This window comes from Lissotriton vulgaris, chromosome 8 (genome assembly GCF_964263255.1).
Source record: "Lissotriton vulgaris chromosome 8, aLisVul1.2, whole genome shotgun sequence".
Classification (NCBI taxonomy): domain Eukaryota; kingdom Metazoa; phylum Chordata; class Amphibia; order Caudata; family Salamandridae; genus Lissotriton; species Lissotriton vulgaris.
Window position 1 is genome coordinate 133,827,385 of NC_141696.1, and position 18,563 is coordinate 133,845,947.

Genomic DNA, 18,563 nt, shown 5'->3' on the forward strand with positions numbered 1-18,563 from the left:
ACTCAAATTACAAAGGATTTGGGGGCCAGATGTATGACCATTTTATTTATGGCCTCGCTATTGGCGACACATTGCAAGTGGAAAATTGCGAGTCGCTAAATGAAATGTACAACTGCGTGTTTAACACTGTTTGGGATTCCCAATGGGGTTGCAAATTGCGAGGCTCATTAAAATATTAATGAGCCTCTCGCAATTTACGAGCCCCTTGGGAATGCCAGCCCTCCCAGGGATGTTGGCCTGCTGGGCTCAGCAGACCACCATGTCTGGAACTGCTTTTAACTAAAGCAGTTTTTTTTAAATGCAGCCCGTTTTCCATGCATTTAAAAATGAAACCTCTTTGTTTCATTTTTTTAAGGGCAGACAGTGGTCCTGGGACCTCTGCCTGCCCTTAAAAAATAATTTTGCATGCATTTGCAAAGGGGAAGGGGACTTGAATTTACCATCTACTTGAAGTAGGTGGTAATTGCGAGTATTTTGCGATTGCATGTCATCCTCAGTTGGCATATAATTCACAACCAACATAAGAAAGAGGACAGAATACTGGTGAGTCATCCGCAGTTGCTAGGTAATCCACAACAAAAGTGAGTCATCCTCAGCTGCCTAGTGATGGACAACACATGTGACTTATCCTCAGCTGCCGAGTAATCCATAACAACAACATTAAATGGCGTCCATTATTAAAGCTCTGAACTAAAAGCAGCATTTCTTTTGAACATTCCACCAGCCGCAGTCGGTAGGGGAGTACCTGCCGGGGCGGTGACGTAGGGAGGGGGAGGGGCAGGGTGGGGTGTAGTAATCTATGGATAATGGAGGTTTACAGGTGAGTAAACATTTAAATAAATCAAACGAATTTCGTTGCGCGCACTGCATTGCATGTGGGGATGCAGTGCACACAACGAAATTCGTTTGATTTAGCAGGAGTAACAACAATATGTGTCTCCACACTGTGCAAAGTCAAGCCAACCTACCGATTTCCCATGAAAATCTGCCACACCATATGCGAAAGTGGTAGAACATGTACCTGCCATTAACTATTGCTCCAAAGAAAGGGTTGGACATGATAATTTGTTGGACCAGTAAGCAAAAGTGGAATTCAAAGAATGATGTACATAAAAGCCACCCCTTCCTTCAAGGTAAAGCCCTAGATATTAGCAAATATTTACTTGCCTAAGCAATTCATTCTCCAGCTGCTATTTGCTTTTTTAAGTAGCTTTCAGCCAAAGATTTCAATAGTATTTTTTTATTGAAGATTCTTTTTTTTGCCTTAAGATATAGCTTAGTGGATTGGCACAATTCGGAAGAATGTGCTTTAATGTGAATTCGGTAGAATGTGCTTTAATGTGAATTCGGAAGAATGTGCTTTAATGTGGAGGTAAAGGGCTGGCATTGTTCAGCTTAATTTTGTCCCAAAGATGTTTGCTATGGATGCATTTTTAGGTAAATGTACTCAATCAGAACCCAGAACAAATACCACATTGATTTGTATATTTATGTGCACTGAACCTATTTTCTATACGTGCATCATTCTGTAAGATAGTTCTAAGAATCAACATTTTTCAGACCTAAAAAAGAATGTAAACTTCTTTTCAACCCCATGATCAACCCCATGTATAGAAGGTAGCACAACTCACCAAAGCTGCAGCTAAGCGCCATAAAAAGGAGGACAATAAAGAGTTTCATGATGAAAGAGATGGTTGATCCTGTTGCTGCAATACTCCGCTCAGTCTCAAAGTGATTGTGTACTAGCAGAGCTTCTATAATTATACAGAAATTGGCTTCTGACACTCCTACCACAGTCACATGACAGATCAATGTGCTCCATCAACAGTGCTTCGTATTGTTTGTTTGGAAGCACACCAGAAATGCTAACAACACACCCTCTTTCAGACTACTTTTATAAGGATACTGGATTACTGTGCCAGACAAAATTCAAAGTTCTGAGCGATAGAAATAACTATTTTCTCTTCATATTATATAATAAATGGCCATGCTCCCGCACCCAAACTCACTCCCCAATTAATAAATTACAAAGATTATCATTCCGATTTACATCTTCTCTGGGGAATCTGTTGATTATTCACAGTGCAGCATGTTGGTTAGTGTGGATCATGTTTCTTTTTGATGACATACGTCCAGTGATGTTTTGAGATAATCCTACACGGTCCACTGACAAATTATCGACTAGTAAACAATTGACCTACAAAAATATCGAGACAAAAATATTGGCTACAAAAATATTGACTACCTATACTTAAAAAGGTAAGTACAAAATATTTAATGAAATATTGTTTACAATAATACAGCTGTATTAAATATCAATTTTAAAATATATTCAAATGAACATATGAAAAATAAAATATATTAAATACCAACATGAATTTGATAAACATAAAAATATATTTTATATATATTTTAACAAATATGACCGATGCTTTTACTAAACACACATACATATATACATATATTAAAATATATCCATCTAAAACATATAATTAAACTAATATTTTTAAATTATATTATAATTTACAAAAAAATCTATTATAAAAACAGATTTACAGACAAAAAACATTACAAACTATAATTCTTCTTCTTCTACGTAAACAAAACCATAATTATATAAATTAAAACAATATCAAATACATTATTAAAAATTAAAATCAATAACTGTAAATTTCCTTCTACAATTGAAACAAAAATAATCCTATACTAATAATGTATAAAATGCACACATCACACAACAAAACAGTAATAACATTTAACATCACATAAAGGTTAAATTCACTACTCTCACTAGAAATAAATACAAAATTAGATAAAATATTATATTGCAGAGTGCTAAAATGTACTATTCCCACTAAAAGTAATACAACAATTTTAGATTGCAGAGAAATACAATTTAATATCCCCACTCCAATAACTTCAACAGTACGGAAAATGTTGGATTGCTGAGGGGGAAAATGTACTATTCAGACTCCACAGAGTGTAGCTGGAGGGAAAGTATTAGATTGCAGAGGGATACATTTTAATATTCCCCCTGAAATTAATACAACACAAGTAAACATGTTAGATTGCACAGAAATAACATTTAATATTCCTACTCCAATAACTTCAACAGTAAGGAAAGTGTTGGATTGCAGAGGGGTAACATTTACTATTCCTAATCAACTGAGTATAACGGTAGGGAAAGTGTTGGATTGTGGAGTGAAAAATTTAATATTCTCACTCCAGTCAGTGGAGCAGTAGGAAAAATGTTGGAGTGCGGAGGGGTAAAATATACTATTCCCACTCCAGCCAGTGCAACAGTGGGGAAAGTTTTGGAATGTGGGGCGGGGGGGGGGTAACTTTCACTATTCCCAACCAAGTGAGTGTAACACTAGGGAAAGTGTTTGAAAGCAGAGGGGTAAAATTGAATATCCACTCCAATGAGTGCAACAGTAGGGAACATTTTGGATTTAGGAGGGATACAATTTCCTATTCCCACTCCATTCAATGCAATAGTAGGGAAACCGATTGCGGAGCAGTAAAATTTACTGTTCCCACACAATGAGTGCAACAGTAGGGGAAGTTTTGAATGGTAGTGGGGTAACATTTAATATTCTCACTCCAGTCAGTGCAACAGTACAAGGGGCAAAATTCACTTTTCTCACTCCTGTCAGTGAAACAGTAGGGAAAGTGTTGGATTGGGAAGAAAAAAATAAAATATATTCCCACTGCAGTCAGTACTATATAAGAAACAAATTGCCTACAAAGCAAGAAATCATTACAAAAACAACATAACAAATTAAAATTAAATTTAAAAAAATGTATTTCAAATAATCATTTTTTCAAAATAAATACAACTTGTAATTTTAAATTCATATCATAAATAATTGCAACTAAAAAGCTAATTATTTACACTATTAATATAGTTATCAACAAACTAATTATAAATAACTAAAATCGAATTATTATTTAAATGAATTTATTTTACTATCTGCAATATACTCCAACAAAATATACAACACACTCCTAAAATGTAATGAAACATTTATTACACAAATAATATATACTTTATTATAATGAAATATTCATTATTTTTAAAAATAATATTATTTAAATTTACTTCCAATCCTGTCAACCTATAAACCACACAACCCACACCTAAAATAAAAAATACTTACATAATACCATAATTAATTATCAATTAAATAATTAATATCAATTAATTAAAATTAAGTTACTTACCAACATGTACCCCTATAAACCCCACAACCCACATAAACAATGTAAATGGAATTTCTTTTTATTACACTATAACCATAATTATCAATTAAATAGTTGTTATTCAACAATTAATTATTAATTATTTTAAATTGATGTACTTCCTATCCACTGCCCCTATAAACCCCACAACCCACACATGACATTCAAATGAAAAAATTACACTATTAACATAATGAATTATTAATTAAATTATTCATATTGATTAAAAATATTCATTAATTTATTATGATTACATTGTATCCCTCTCAGTACCCGTATAAACCCACAAGCTGCCAAGGTACTAACAATAAAAAAAGTTACTTTAAATTAATTTATTAACCACTAACAATTTTACAAATACATTAAAATACATAACCAATAATTCAGTGCCACATTTGTGAAAGAATAGGTAGAGGTGCCCAAAGTTCTGCTCAAAAGCTTTTGGCTGATGCAATTAAGGGGGCGATTCCGATCCGGAAAAAAAATCCGCCGTACGATTCGTATTCGTTGCCGAATCCGTACGAATGGAAATCTTTTGTCCGACCTGCGTAGTACGATCCATTTCCACCGATTCCAGTACGACTATCAGCAAACCGTACGAACCACAGTCGAAGAACTGTACGAATTAGCGTCGGAAATCCAACCGTACGATTTGTAAACATGCCGTACAACCATACTAGTACGATCCTGTACGGGAACCCAGTACGCGATTTGTACGGACCTAAGTAGTCACGCCTGAAGAATTTATCGTACAGAAAATATCGCCTCACATCAAGCAGCATCAACACATACCAACCTTGTACCCCTCGATGAAGTGTACGCGACCCCCCCACCCCCCAATGGTCCGTATAAGTCACCCGCACGCACAGGTTCGACACGCACACACTCCGATCAAGCGACCGCGAACCCCCCCACGCCACAACGGCCCGTAAAATTCAGCCGCATGTACAAGTACGACACGCACACACCCCGATCAAGCGACCGCGAACCCCCCACCCCACAACGGTCCGTATAAGTCACCCGCACGCACAAGTATGACACGCACACACCCCGATCAAGCCTACGGGAACCCCCCAACGGCATGTATAAGTCAGCTGCATGTACAAGTACGACACGCACACACCCCGATCAAGCAACCGCGAACCCCCCACCCCAAAACGGTCCATATAAGTCACCCGCACGCACAAGTACGACACGCACACACCCCAATATTATTTAAATTTACTTCCAATCCTGTCACCCTATAAACCACACAACCCACACCTAAAATAAAAAAATACTTACATAATACCATAATTAATTATTAATTAAATAATTAATATCAATTAATTAAAATTAAATTACTTCCCAACATGTACCCCTATAAACCCCACAACCCACATAAACAATGTAAATGGAATTTCTTTTTATTACACTATAACCATAATTAATTATCAATTAAATATTTGTTATTCAACAATCAATTATTAATTATTTTAAATCAATGTACCCTATAAACCCCACAACCCACACATTACATTCAAATGAAGAAAATTATACTATTAACATAATGAATTATTAATTAAATTATTCATATTGATTAAAAAATATTCATTCATTTATTATGATTAAATTACATCCCTCTCTGTACTGATATAAACCCACAAGCTGCCAAGGTACTAAAAATAACAAAAATTACTTTAAATTAATTTATTAACCACTAACAATTTTACAAATACATTAAAATACATAACCACTAATTAAACAAAATATAACCTATGATATTGCAATTGTTATTAATATCCTCGATATTTTTTAAATCAATATTACTCACCATAAAATCCATATTCTTGACAATGATATTCTTGTGGACGATATTTCCATGTCACAATATTTTTGACTCGATATTTGTGGAAGTCGATATTTACAACTTAATATTTTGTCTCATCACCAATCCTTCATATGTTATAGAGGAGGAGCACGTAGGCAGTTCTTCTCACTGCTATATCTAATCGATGCAAATATTTAACATTTCGAAATGTGATGCACTAATCCTGCCTTATTTCACAAACAGTAAAGCGCACAATCAATCTGCGAGCACATTGGAAAAGCACTGCATTATAGGAATTGAGCCTATAAAGAAACCCTTACAAACAGCCTACGAAAGAGGGGTTGAAGTCATAGAAATTGTTCATTGTGTATTTACTCTATGGGCAATAGGGGACTACGGCCATATATACCAATCAAAAACCAATCTGATTTGTTTCCCTCATGAAAGGATACTTCTTGTACATCATAACCATTAGTCAGTGCCACATTTGTGAAAGAATAGGTAGAGGTGCCCAAAGTTCTGCTCAAAAGCTTTTGGCTGATGCAATTAAGGGACCAATTCCGATCCGGAAAAAAAATCCGCCGTACAATTCGTATTTGTTGCCGAATCCGTACGAATGGAAATCTTCCGTCCGACCTGCGTAGTACGATCCATTTCTGCTGATTCCCGTACGAATATCAGCGAACCGTATGAACCACAGTCGAAGACCCGTACGAATTAGCGTCGGAAATCCAACCGTACGATTTGTAAACATGCCGTACAACCACACTAGTACGATCCTGTACGGGAACCCAGCACGCGATTTGTACGGACCTAAGTAGTCGCGCATAAAGAATGTATCGTACGGAAAATATCGCCTCACATCAAGCGGCATCAACACATACCAACCTTGTACCCCTCGATGAAGCGTACGCGACCCCCCCACCCCCCAACGGTCCATATAAGTCACCCGCACGCACAGGTACGACACGCACACACCCCGATCAGGCGACCGCGAACCCCCCCACCCCCCAAAGGCCCATAAAAGTCAGCCGCATGTACAAGTACGACACGCACAGACCCCGATCAAGCGACCGCGAACCCCCCCACCCCACAACGGTCCGTATAAGTCACCCGCATGCACAAGTACGACACGCACACACCCCGATCAAGCCTACGCGAAGCCCCCCACCCCCCAACGGCCCGTATAAGTCAGCTGCACGTACAAGTACGACACGCACACACCCCGATCAAGCGAACGCGAACCCCCCCACCCCACTACGGTCCGTATAAGTCACGCGCACGCACAAGTACGACACGCACACACCCCGATCAAGCCCACGCGAAGTCCCCCAATGGCACGTATAAGTCAGCGCACGTACAAGTACGACACGCACCCCCTATCAAGCGAACTCGAAGCCCCCCACCCCACAATGGCCTGTATAAGTCACCACATGCACAAGTACGACACGCACAGACCCCGATCAAGCGAATCCCCCCACCCCCCAACGGCCCGTATAAGTCACCCGCACACACAAGTACGACCCGCACTCATAACGCGAACCCCTAAACCAGCACAAGGACTTTGCAAACGAGTTGCACAACAACACTAAACATGTCTCATGTGTACACACTATTGAGAAACAATGTCCTGGCCACATACAAACAGTCAAACAGAGGGCAAAAGTAACACTCACCCCATATAACACACACACCACCATTCAAAATAAGCCACACCCACAAATGGACCAATAAAAGGGTCCACACATACAACCCAACATCCTTTGCAACATACCTATTTGCCAAAAGAAGAGCCTGCCAGCACATCAACAACTGCACCCATTAACCTTCACACATACACCCTATCACATCTACACCCACACCACCCGCTTCACAATCAGACCCACACACCCTCTTCCATACACAACATCACCCCCTCAATCACATACACCCCACACCATGACCACACCAAAGAATCCAAAGTTCACTAACCCGGAGAATGAGATCCTTACAGATGAATTCATCAGAGTCGAGCCACAGCTGTTTGGCGCATTGGTCAGACAGACCAGCATAGCTGAAAGAACACGCATGTGGGAGAGGATCGTTGACAAGGTCAATGCTGTTGCACCCATCAGGCACACTAGGCAGGAATTCCAGTCCAGATGGTATGATCTGCGGAGGATGGTCAAGAAGAAGATGGACCAAGGCTACGCCAATGCACACAACACCGGAGGTGGTGGTCCCCGCAGACCTCCAGTATAACAGCCCTGGGAGGAGAAAGTCATGACCCTGCTGCCACCGGTGGGAGTACACGGAATAGCCGTTGAGCCTGATGAGTATACAAAAAACCATGTAATATGGGGGAACTTACAACAGTGCCCAGCAGTATGGGGGTGGGCGGCCATGAGTCCCAGCAGTGCCCAACAGTATGGGTGTGGGTGGCCATGAGTCCCAGCAGTGCCCAACAGTATGGGGGTAGTTGCAAGGGGGAGACTGAAAGGGTGAAAGGTGTAGGGTAGGAGGCTGCTCTCATCCCATATGTCCCAGGTACACACCCAAGCACCATGCTCAATGCACAGGGAGTGTGAAATTACAGACTAGATAGTAGACCACAGCTTCCAAAACTTTTCATGTTGGTGACACACTTTTTGGAGATGCATCATTTTTTTGACACAGTAAGGCAGTGTAACAAGCGAGCGAGTCCGAACCACCTGTCTCCATCCCTCTGTTGCCCTCCTCCCTCTGTCTGTCTCCTTCCTCTGACTGTCGCCCTCTGTCTGTCACCCTCTGTCTCCCTCCCTCTCTCTCCCTCCCTCCGACTCCCTCCCTCTGTCTCCCTCCCTCTGTCTCCCTCCTTCTGTCTCCCTCCCTCTGTCTCCCTCCCTCTGTCTCCCTCCCTCTGTCTCCCTCCTTCTGTCTACCTCCTTCTGTCTTCCTCCCTCTGTCTCCCTCCCTCTGTCTCCCTCCCTCTGTCTCCCTCCCTCTGTCTCCATCCCTCTGTCTGTCTCCCTCTCTTTCCCTCTGTCTCCCCCTGACTCCTTCCCTCTCTCTCACTCTGTCTCCCTCCCTCTTTCCTAACTCCCTCTTGGCTGTCTCCCTCTTGGCTGTCTCCCTCTTGTCTGTCTCGCTCTTGTCTGTCTCGCTCTTGTCTGCCTCCCTCCCTCTGTCTAACTCCCTGGGCACTGCTGGGGGTCTTAAATACACACACCCTATGCTGCTGGGCACTGATGGTCATTGCTGGGGGTCTTAGCCACACACACACTCCAATGCTGGGCACTGCTGGGGGTCTTAGCCACACACACACTCCAATGCTGGCCACTGCTGGGGGTCTTAGCCACACACACCCCATGCTGCTGGGCACTGCTGGGCACTGCTGGGGGTCTTAGCCACACACACACTCCAATGCTGGGGACTGCTGGGGGTCTTAGCCACACACACCCTATGCTGCTGGGCACTGATGGTCATTGCTGGGGGTCTTAGCCACACACACACTCCAATGCTGGGCACTGCTGGGCACTGCTGGGGGTCTTAGCCACACACACCCTATGCTGCTGGGCACTGATGGTCATTGCTGGGGGTCTTAGCCACACACACACTCCAATGCTGGGCACTGCTGGGCACTGCTGGGGGTCTTAGCCACACACACCCTATGCTGCTGGGCACTGCTGGGGGTCTTAATCACACACACACTCCAATGCTGGACACTGCTGGGCACTGCTAGGCACTGCTGGGGGTCTTAGCCACACACAAACTCCAAAGCTGGTCACTGCTGGGGGTCTTAGCCACACACACCCTATGCTGCTGGGCACTGATGGTCATTGCTGGGGGTCTTAGCCACACACACACTCCAATGCCGGGCACTGCTGGGGGTCTTAGACACACACACCCTATGCTGCTGGGCACTGATGGTCATTGCTGGGGGTCTTAGCCACACACACACTCCAATGCTGGGCACTGCTGGGCACTGCTGTGGGTCTTAGCCACACACACCCTATGCTGCTGGGCACTGCTGGGTGTCTTAGCCACACACACACTCCAATGCTGGGCACTGATGGGGGTCTTAGCCACACACACCCTATGCTGCTGGGCACTGCTGGGGGTCTTAGCCACACACACACACACTCCAATGCTGGGCACTGCTTGGCACTGCTGGGCACTGCTGGGGGTCCTAGCCACACACACACTCCAATGCTGGGCACTGCTGGGGGTCTTAGCTAAGGGTGGGCGTAGTTCGCGAAGTAGCGCTACGCAAAGCTACGCGAAGTGCACTTCGCACTATGCGAACTTCACGTAACACTACGCGAGCTGCGTAGTAGAATGTTCGCACTGTGCAAGATGTGTTTTCAATGACTGCACAGTGCGGACAAGCATCCGGCACTGTGCAATCATTGAAAATGGCATCTTGCACAGTGCGAGCTGTAGTTTTCTGCTGCTCGAGTAGATTATTACTCGAGCTGCAGCTTTCTCACCGCGAACTGGTAGTTTCTCATTGAGAGCGTTCGCGAGCATGCGCAACCACTCACAATGAGAAACCTTACCTCCCCGCGTTGAGAATCTCGCTGGGATGACATTTTGCTTGCTCGCGGTCGCGAACATGACGTTCAGGACCGCGAACAAGCAAAAAATGAGTGCTGCACTACGCTACGCTGCACTCCGCGTGTTCGTACTGTGCTACATGCAGTTCGCATAGTGCGAAGTTGCGCAAACTTCGCAAACTCCGCGAGCATAGCGTACTGCTTCGCCCAGGGTTAGTCTTAGCCACACACACCCTAAGCTGCTGGGGGTCTTAGCCACACACACACTCCAATGCTGGGCACTGCTGGGGGTCTTAGCCACACAACCTATGCTGCTGGGCCTTAGACTTACCCAGACATTATAGACGTATGTCCCACATATCTCACTATTACACTGGTGATATGCGGTACTGTACCGTACCCCAGGGTCGATGACGTAGGTGCGGCATGTCTCACTGTTACACAGGTGATATGCGGTACTGTACTGTACCCCGAGGTGGATGACGTATGTGCGGCACATCTCGCTATTACACTGGTGATATGCGGTACCGTACCGTACCCCGAGGTCGATGACGTAGGTGCAGCACGTCTCACTGTTACACAGGTGATATGCGGTACCATACTGTACCCCGAGGTGGATGACGCATGTGCAGCACGTCTCGGTATTACACAGGTGATATGCGGTAGCGTACTGTACCCCGAGCTCCATGACGTAGATGGGGCACGTCTCACTATTGCACTGGTGATATGCGGTAGCGTACCGTACCCCGGGGTCGATGACGTAGATGCGGCACGTCTTACTATTCCACTGGTGATATGCGGTAGCGTGTGGCGCAACGTACCCCGACATTACAGGCGTGCAATGGTGATGTGCGCGTGTGGCACCACGTACAGGTATGTTGGACTTCGTTGTACTCACCGTCAGTGCCCTCGTCGGTTTCTATGTACGAGGTGGTGGGTGTACATGACTGGGATGACACGGACGACGGGGTTCATGTCTTATTTGTCGCGTACCGGGGAGCGGTTCGATCCATACTCTGCTTTTATGGCAGTATTGGACTCTCGTTGCAAAAGAGCCGTACGGAGTGTCTTCAACACGGATCGTACTTCCTGGTACGGATGACGCGGTCTATTTACGTTTGGACGTGGCGTGAAGCGTCAGCCGAATGCAATTTGTGTGGACTTGCGATTTGTACGGAGTTTGTTACGAGTCGTACGGAGTGACGCTATGGGTTGGGATCGTACTTGCAGAAACGTACGGAGACGTTTACGAGTACGAATCGTACGGGAAAAACGCTCCGTACGGAGATTCGGAGCACTTTTTACCGGATTGGAATCGGCCCCTAAATGTCTGTGTGCCAAATTCCAAGGTTGCATAGTATTAAATCCAACTTGTGCCTCTTTAATCCACTTTCCGGCATTCTCCTCCCCTTTATCTTACTCTTGCAAGTTTCTGCCTTGTGTCTTAATGATGGTTTTTCCAACATTCTCCTTTTCCCTCATTCCGTTTTGTGTGTTCTTCTCCGTTTTGTTTTCAGTAAATTTCCCCAAAAATAATTGAAACAGCTAAACAGGTAACACAGACCTGCAACACATGTATGCATCAAAGGTCATGTCTAGCTGGACTCATTTGCCAATGGTCTATGGAATAACTTAAACAGAGATTCGAGCTGCAGAATGCTGTTGAGAGCGGGTAATTCTGGGCCATATGTATCAAGCAACCCATTTGCGATTCCGAAATTGCGATTTTTTGTGAATCGCAGATTCTGAATCGCAAATTGGTATGTATGTAGCAAATCACAATTAAATAGCGATTCGGTAAAAATCGCTATTTAATTGCGAGATTCCCACATGCAAATCCTTAACCGTAAGAAATCGCAATTTTGCGAATTTCACAAATCAGCCAATCGGACACTCAGGTGCAGCATGATGACATCACAAGCAGGAAGTGACTGACTACCCATGCTGCACCTGAGTTGCTGAGTCAGAGTCAGAGTGAAGGAGTGCTGGAGAGTGAAGTGTGCTGTTAGAACAACATGGCTGGAACTGGAGACCTGCCCAGCCAGGAAACACAACAGCAGCAGCAGGAGGAAGAATGTGCAAGGAAGAGGAAGCAGAAATTCATTGAGGCTGAACTTGAAGCACTAATACAGGAAATGGTGCCAAATCATGAGTTACTGTTTGGCAAGAAATCTTTGAAGGTGCCAGAGACCCGCAAAAGGTGCATTTGGGCTGACATACAGCAGAAAGTAAACGCTGTGGGGGTGACACACCGGAGTGTCGATGAACTACGAAAGCGCTGGTATGACCTGCGCCAGCGTTCCAAAGATAAGTTAGCTGCCAGGCTGGAGCAGTCCAGGCACACCGGTGGAAGGACCTCAACAGTGTCAGACTCAACACCTCTAGAGGAACTGGTGGAGGGGACCCTGCAACCAGAAAGCGTGATGGGCATGGCTGATCTAGACAGGTCCGATCAACCAGCATCTGGACCAGGTAAGAAGCATGCCATCACATCCCTAACACAGCCCTAACACCCCCCAGCAGCGACCTAGGGGCATGAAAAATAGTTTTGTAGTCCAGAGCAGGTACAGAGGCATACACAGCAATGCATTATGGGAGATGTAGTCATGTGAAAATCAAAGTTGAGCATTTTCGGGCCAGTCAGTCCCAAATAGCATGTGCAGGTCAGGAAAGGTAAATAATTAACAAATGTAATTACAAAAGGTGAAAATTATTATTTACACAGTGCACGTGAGTACAGTCAATAAATGTGTGCTATCCTGTCCACAGCACCATCTACAACACAGCCTACAGGCAGTGGACCATTAAATGATCATCCAAACTTAGGAGATGTAGGGCATGAGGAGCACACAGACGGGGAGGACAGCCCTGTCATCCCTCAAAAGAGACAAAGGAGACACATAGTAAGACCACTCCCACCAATTGAGAACAAGGCAGAGGACAGCGATAAAAATGTGCCGTCCGAAACAACACAGCCACAGCAGGAAGTCCATGCACAAGACCACCTAGTCCCACAAGGCACAGCCAGGCGCAGGCGTCAGACAACCAGCAATAATGAGAATCGGGGTGATTAATCAGTGTTTGCAGGCCTGGAAAGGAATATGTTGCAGGTGCAGCGCCTGCAAGCAAAAAACATAAAAGCATTACAAAGACAGGTGAAGGCAGGCTTCAGGGGAATAATAGGTGAACTGAGGGGTGCCATGCAGGAGCTTTGTGAAGAATTACGCGCAGACCGTGCTGCTAGGCGCCGAGAGCTGCAGCGCCTGGATCGATATACACGGGCCATTAACTGCTTGGCCTCTGCCACAAACAGCAACTGCACTTGTGCAGGTAACATCTGCTGTTGACGAGCTGCGGGCAGTTCGTACTACAGGGCCTGGAGTACTAACTCCCAGTGAAGAGGATGCACAGTCAGGGCGGAGCAGCAACACCCCACCACGCATCATGGAGAGGCGTCGTAGTGGCAGAAACAATAGGCCTAAAATGTCCAATGAGGATAACGCTGTGCAACAACCTACAGGGGCCTCAGCTAGGATGCGCCGCATATGAGGTGTTTAATTTCATAACACTGGGAGATGGGAGCTACAGACTGGACTTTACACTCACTCCTGTTTTCTACATTGCACTGTGAGATAAACATGTGCATGACAAATGGAGTGTGACTACTTGGCATTAAGGAAGTGTGACATTATTTCTCCTACAATTAGGGAATAAAAACACATACACACACATAAGATATGGCATTGTGTAATTTTTTCTTACCTAGAAATAGTTGCGTGTAATCTCATCACGCCTCTGGCGCCCAGCTGCTGCACCAGCTACACCAGCTGGCATACGTCCTGGTCCAGGCCCCTCCACTTCAGAGAATACTGATTCACTCAGCTCCACTGATGTGCCTTTCCTGGTGGTGATGTTGTGCAGCATGGCACATGCTACCACTATCTTACAACATGTTTGTGGGCTGTATTGTAGGGCGCCTCCACTTTTATGGAGGCAGCGGAATCTGCTCTTCAGAATCCCAAATGTGCGTTCAATGGTGCCTCTGGATGCTATGTGTGCTCTGTTGTATCGCCGCTTCCCAGCAGTGGCAGGATTTAGGCAAGGCGTCAAAATTAAATCACGGACTGCATATGCACTGTCACCTGTGGGTTGAAATGTTAATGGCTAGTCACTTAACTGTACATGGTAGTCAGTACAAATGTGGCCTATGTTTAAATGCATTTACCTAGTAAATATCCCTCGCCAAACTCCCCTCTCGAGAGTCTACGGTATATTCCACTGTGATGGAAGATGAAAGCGTCATGTGTGCTGCCTGGAAACTATGCTACTATGTCAGTGATTATGTGTTTGGCATCACACACCACCTGTATGTTTAGTGAATGGTAGCATTTGCGGTTCTCATTGTTTGAGGGGGGCATATTGCAACATGTGTCCCATAGATGCATCCTATCACGTGGGGGAATTGGGCAATTTGGTAAAAGTCCTGCTTGGTCTGATCTAGTGCCTGTGGGGTGCTTGGGAAGTAAATGTGGTGTTGCATCCTCTGTACCATGGCATCAAGGAACGCATGGAAAAAGCGCGAAAGTGCACTTTGTGGCACCCCTCCTGCTGAGGCTATCACCCCCTGAAAACTACCTGAGGCCAACAGGTGTAGTGAACACAGAACCTGGATGTGAGTGGGGGTGGCATAGGTCCTCGTGTGGGGTGTTCAAGGTAGGGTCTGAGTTCTTCAAGTAAATCAAGTATACTGTCTTCATCCAGTCTGTAGTGGGTGTAGATGTCCTCCTCAGTGTGCTGGAAGATGGTGATGCGCGCACGGAATATCCTCTCCTGGCGTCCCCTCCTCTGTGCAGCAGCCCTGAGTCGCATCCCTGGCTATCAAGTAAAGCCCGCCATTGTGGAAAAAAGTCTGTTGCATTCTGGTACTCCTTAAATAGGTTGCACCTGGTCACCACCTGCTCCTACTTGGTGGTAATTGCGATTCTGTAAATTGCGAATTTCCGAAAATCGCAATTTGCGATTTTTTCATACATTCCATTGTGATTTCAATCTTTGCGATTTTCCGTTTGCGAATTTCGCACACGGAGAAATCGCAAACATAGGAAATCGGAGGAAATTCGCATATTTTTCAATCTCGCAAATTAAGGAATCGCATTTTATGTGATTTCTTATTTTGAGAGTCACTTTTGCTTCATACATTCCGATTAGCGAATTTTCATTCACAAACGCTTGTTTTTGTGAATTGCAGCGTTTGCAAATTAATATTTGCTTGATACATATGGCCCTTGGTGTTGAATACATTGCTATTGCAGATTGGTATTAGGGCAGTGTAGGGATTGTGGGACAATTCGTCTTCACCCCACTGCAGTCTGAAAAGATTTGACGTTCTTTCCTTAATGGCCTTTCTATAATGAGAAAGACGTTTCTCCCTCTTCAAGTTTCCAAATACATCATTAATTAATGAATGTATTTATCCCTAAGAGTATCGGAAAAAATGAGAAGGAATTGGGTAAATAACATGATTTCTGTGTGTAAATCAAAGTCCACCAGTCACAACCAGTGGCTTCATTAAACCATTGGAAAAGATGTGTAGTGAAATTGAACTGAAAACACCTATCTATGAGAGAGCTTCATACCTGTTCCAGCATATTGGTGAGTGTAGAGAGTTGAGGTATTAGTTGAATGCCTGCACAAGTAATAGGGCCACAATTTCATCTTACTGGGAAACAAGCACCCCATTGTAGCACTGGGCACTCTCGGTATAGAAGCAGAGCAGCCCACGCCTACTCAGCGGGGGGTGGTGTGGGTTAGTAATCACTGTTTGCTGGCACACAATAATAATACCCCATAAATGTTTGTCCAGGCAAATTTTCATTAGAAAAAGGAGAAGCACATTTATTACACACACACTACTAAATACTCTGCAGTAATTTACAAATGCCTGGTGTATAAATTATAAGTTTTCAAACAAGATTATACTTATTTACTTTTCATCTCTACTCTGCTGTTTGCCAGTTTGTCGAGACAGCTGAATAGAAGTTTAATAATTTCATTGATTGGTACTCATTTCAGATATATTATGTACACTATTGAAAAAATGTATTTCCATGTTAGTGCACTGCAAAAATTTAATCAGCCCTCTTGGGCAAACATGTTGTTAATTTGGGTAGGTGCACAAGGACACAGGCATCCTGAATACAGCCTTGTTATACAAGTCATATTTTCAAAGCTTTGCAAGTAGGAAGTATAAATAAATGGTTGTATTGGCATGACTAAGATTGCACAAGTCAAAAGCAAAGAGGCAACATTTGTACAAGTAACTACAAGCATAAGGAAATAAGCAAACAGTTTTAAAAAGTATGTTTTCTTTGTTAGAGAGGACAAGTAATCAACACTACCATGCTTTCTATCTATACGTTTAGCAATGGCGGCTGCTGATATGTGAACAAGGCTTCTGAGAAGCCGAAACGCGCTATGAGGATGAAATAAAGTAAAAGTGCAGCAAAGTGTCTTGAGCATGGACTCTAACTACTATCACAGTTTATACCCAGTCTTTGAAAGTAATTTAGAAATATGTACATAAGTAAATGGAAAATACCATGGATGACAATACATAATCACCTTTGACCCATTAAAGAGATCATATAAACATATGAGCTAAGTCTACAAGCCTGGTCAAGATCAACAAATCATTTGTAATCAATAATAACAATAATCATGTGTAAATTCCCTTATTACTAATAATAAAACATATTCACTGTGGTGAATATTCATTGTCAACATTATTATCTCAAAAAAGCATTTAACATGAGTAGAACGTATGTTTGTGTATATTTGTGTAAACTTTCCAACCATTAAAAATACAATAAAAAAAACAGTCCCTAGAGAGCATCAAGATTTTAGGGAAATGTATGGGATTCATGAGGTTTATGAAGCCACACAAGGTTATCTTGTGTGGCCCTGAGTGGCTTCATAAATCTTGGGTAAAGCAAAACAGCACAAATCACAGGGTTGCCTTACTCTATGGTAGGGAGACATTCCAGAGGGTGTTCCCATGCACCTCCATGGTTTTTGATGCATTTCCAGATTTACCAGAAACCGATTAACCTAGGAATGTTCTACAAAGATATGCCTTTCAGGAGAGATTATTTCTCCTTATTACTTACTCTTTCAATGTGTGCTGCAATATACGGTACACATAAATAGAGAGTTCTACCTCTTAGTATTGTTATTCTTGCAGGATGGTGCCCCTTCCTGCACAAAAACAGTCCTGCATCAAGCACAGGCACCCTTGCACCATGGTCCTACGTTGGCACTAGGCAGCAAAAAAGACACCAGCGCAGGAGAAAAGTCAGGAATGTACCGTATTTTTAAAATTCCACATGTTACTGCCCTTTCCCTGTCAGGCAATGTAGCGCTGCACTGCATGACAAATCTCATAAATATGTCCCTGAGGGCCATGTGTATCAAATTTGGAAATTGTGATTACCTAGTTGCGATGTATGAAACCCCATGAGTTTCATATACCGATTCCTAGTGGGTCACAAATCGACCTGCCTCATTATTATTAATGAGGTAGATCGCAATTTGCCAACCCCTACGAATGGCTAAAATTATTTGGGTGGTGGAATGCTGAGGTCAGCAGACCACCATGTCCATGATTGCTGTTGAATAAAGCAATCTTTGTTTTTTAAAATGCAGCTTGTATTCTTTGAAGGAAAACAGCTTGTGTTTTTAAAAAAAAAGTTGAAAAGCTTTCTTTTCATTTTGCAAGTTCAGAGAGGTCCCTTCCAAATACCAAATTACAAACCCATTTTGCGATTTGGTAACAGGTTATCAAATTGCAAAATAGGGTTTAATACATGTGAAAAGTCTTTTTTGCGTTCGCAGAATCGGCCCATTTGAGAACGCTAAATTGGTTGATACATGTGGCCCTTCGTCCCTTAAGAGCACTTTATGGTTCCATAACTGCAACCATAAAGTAAGCCCCTTCAGGG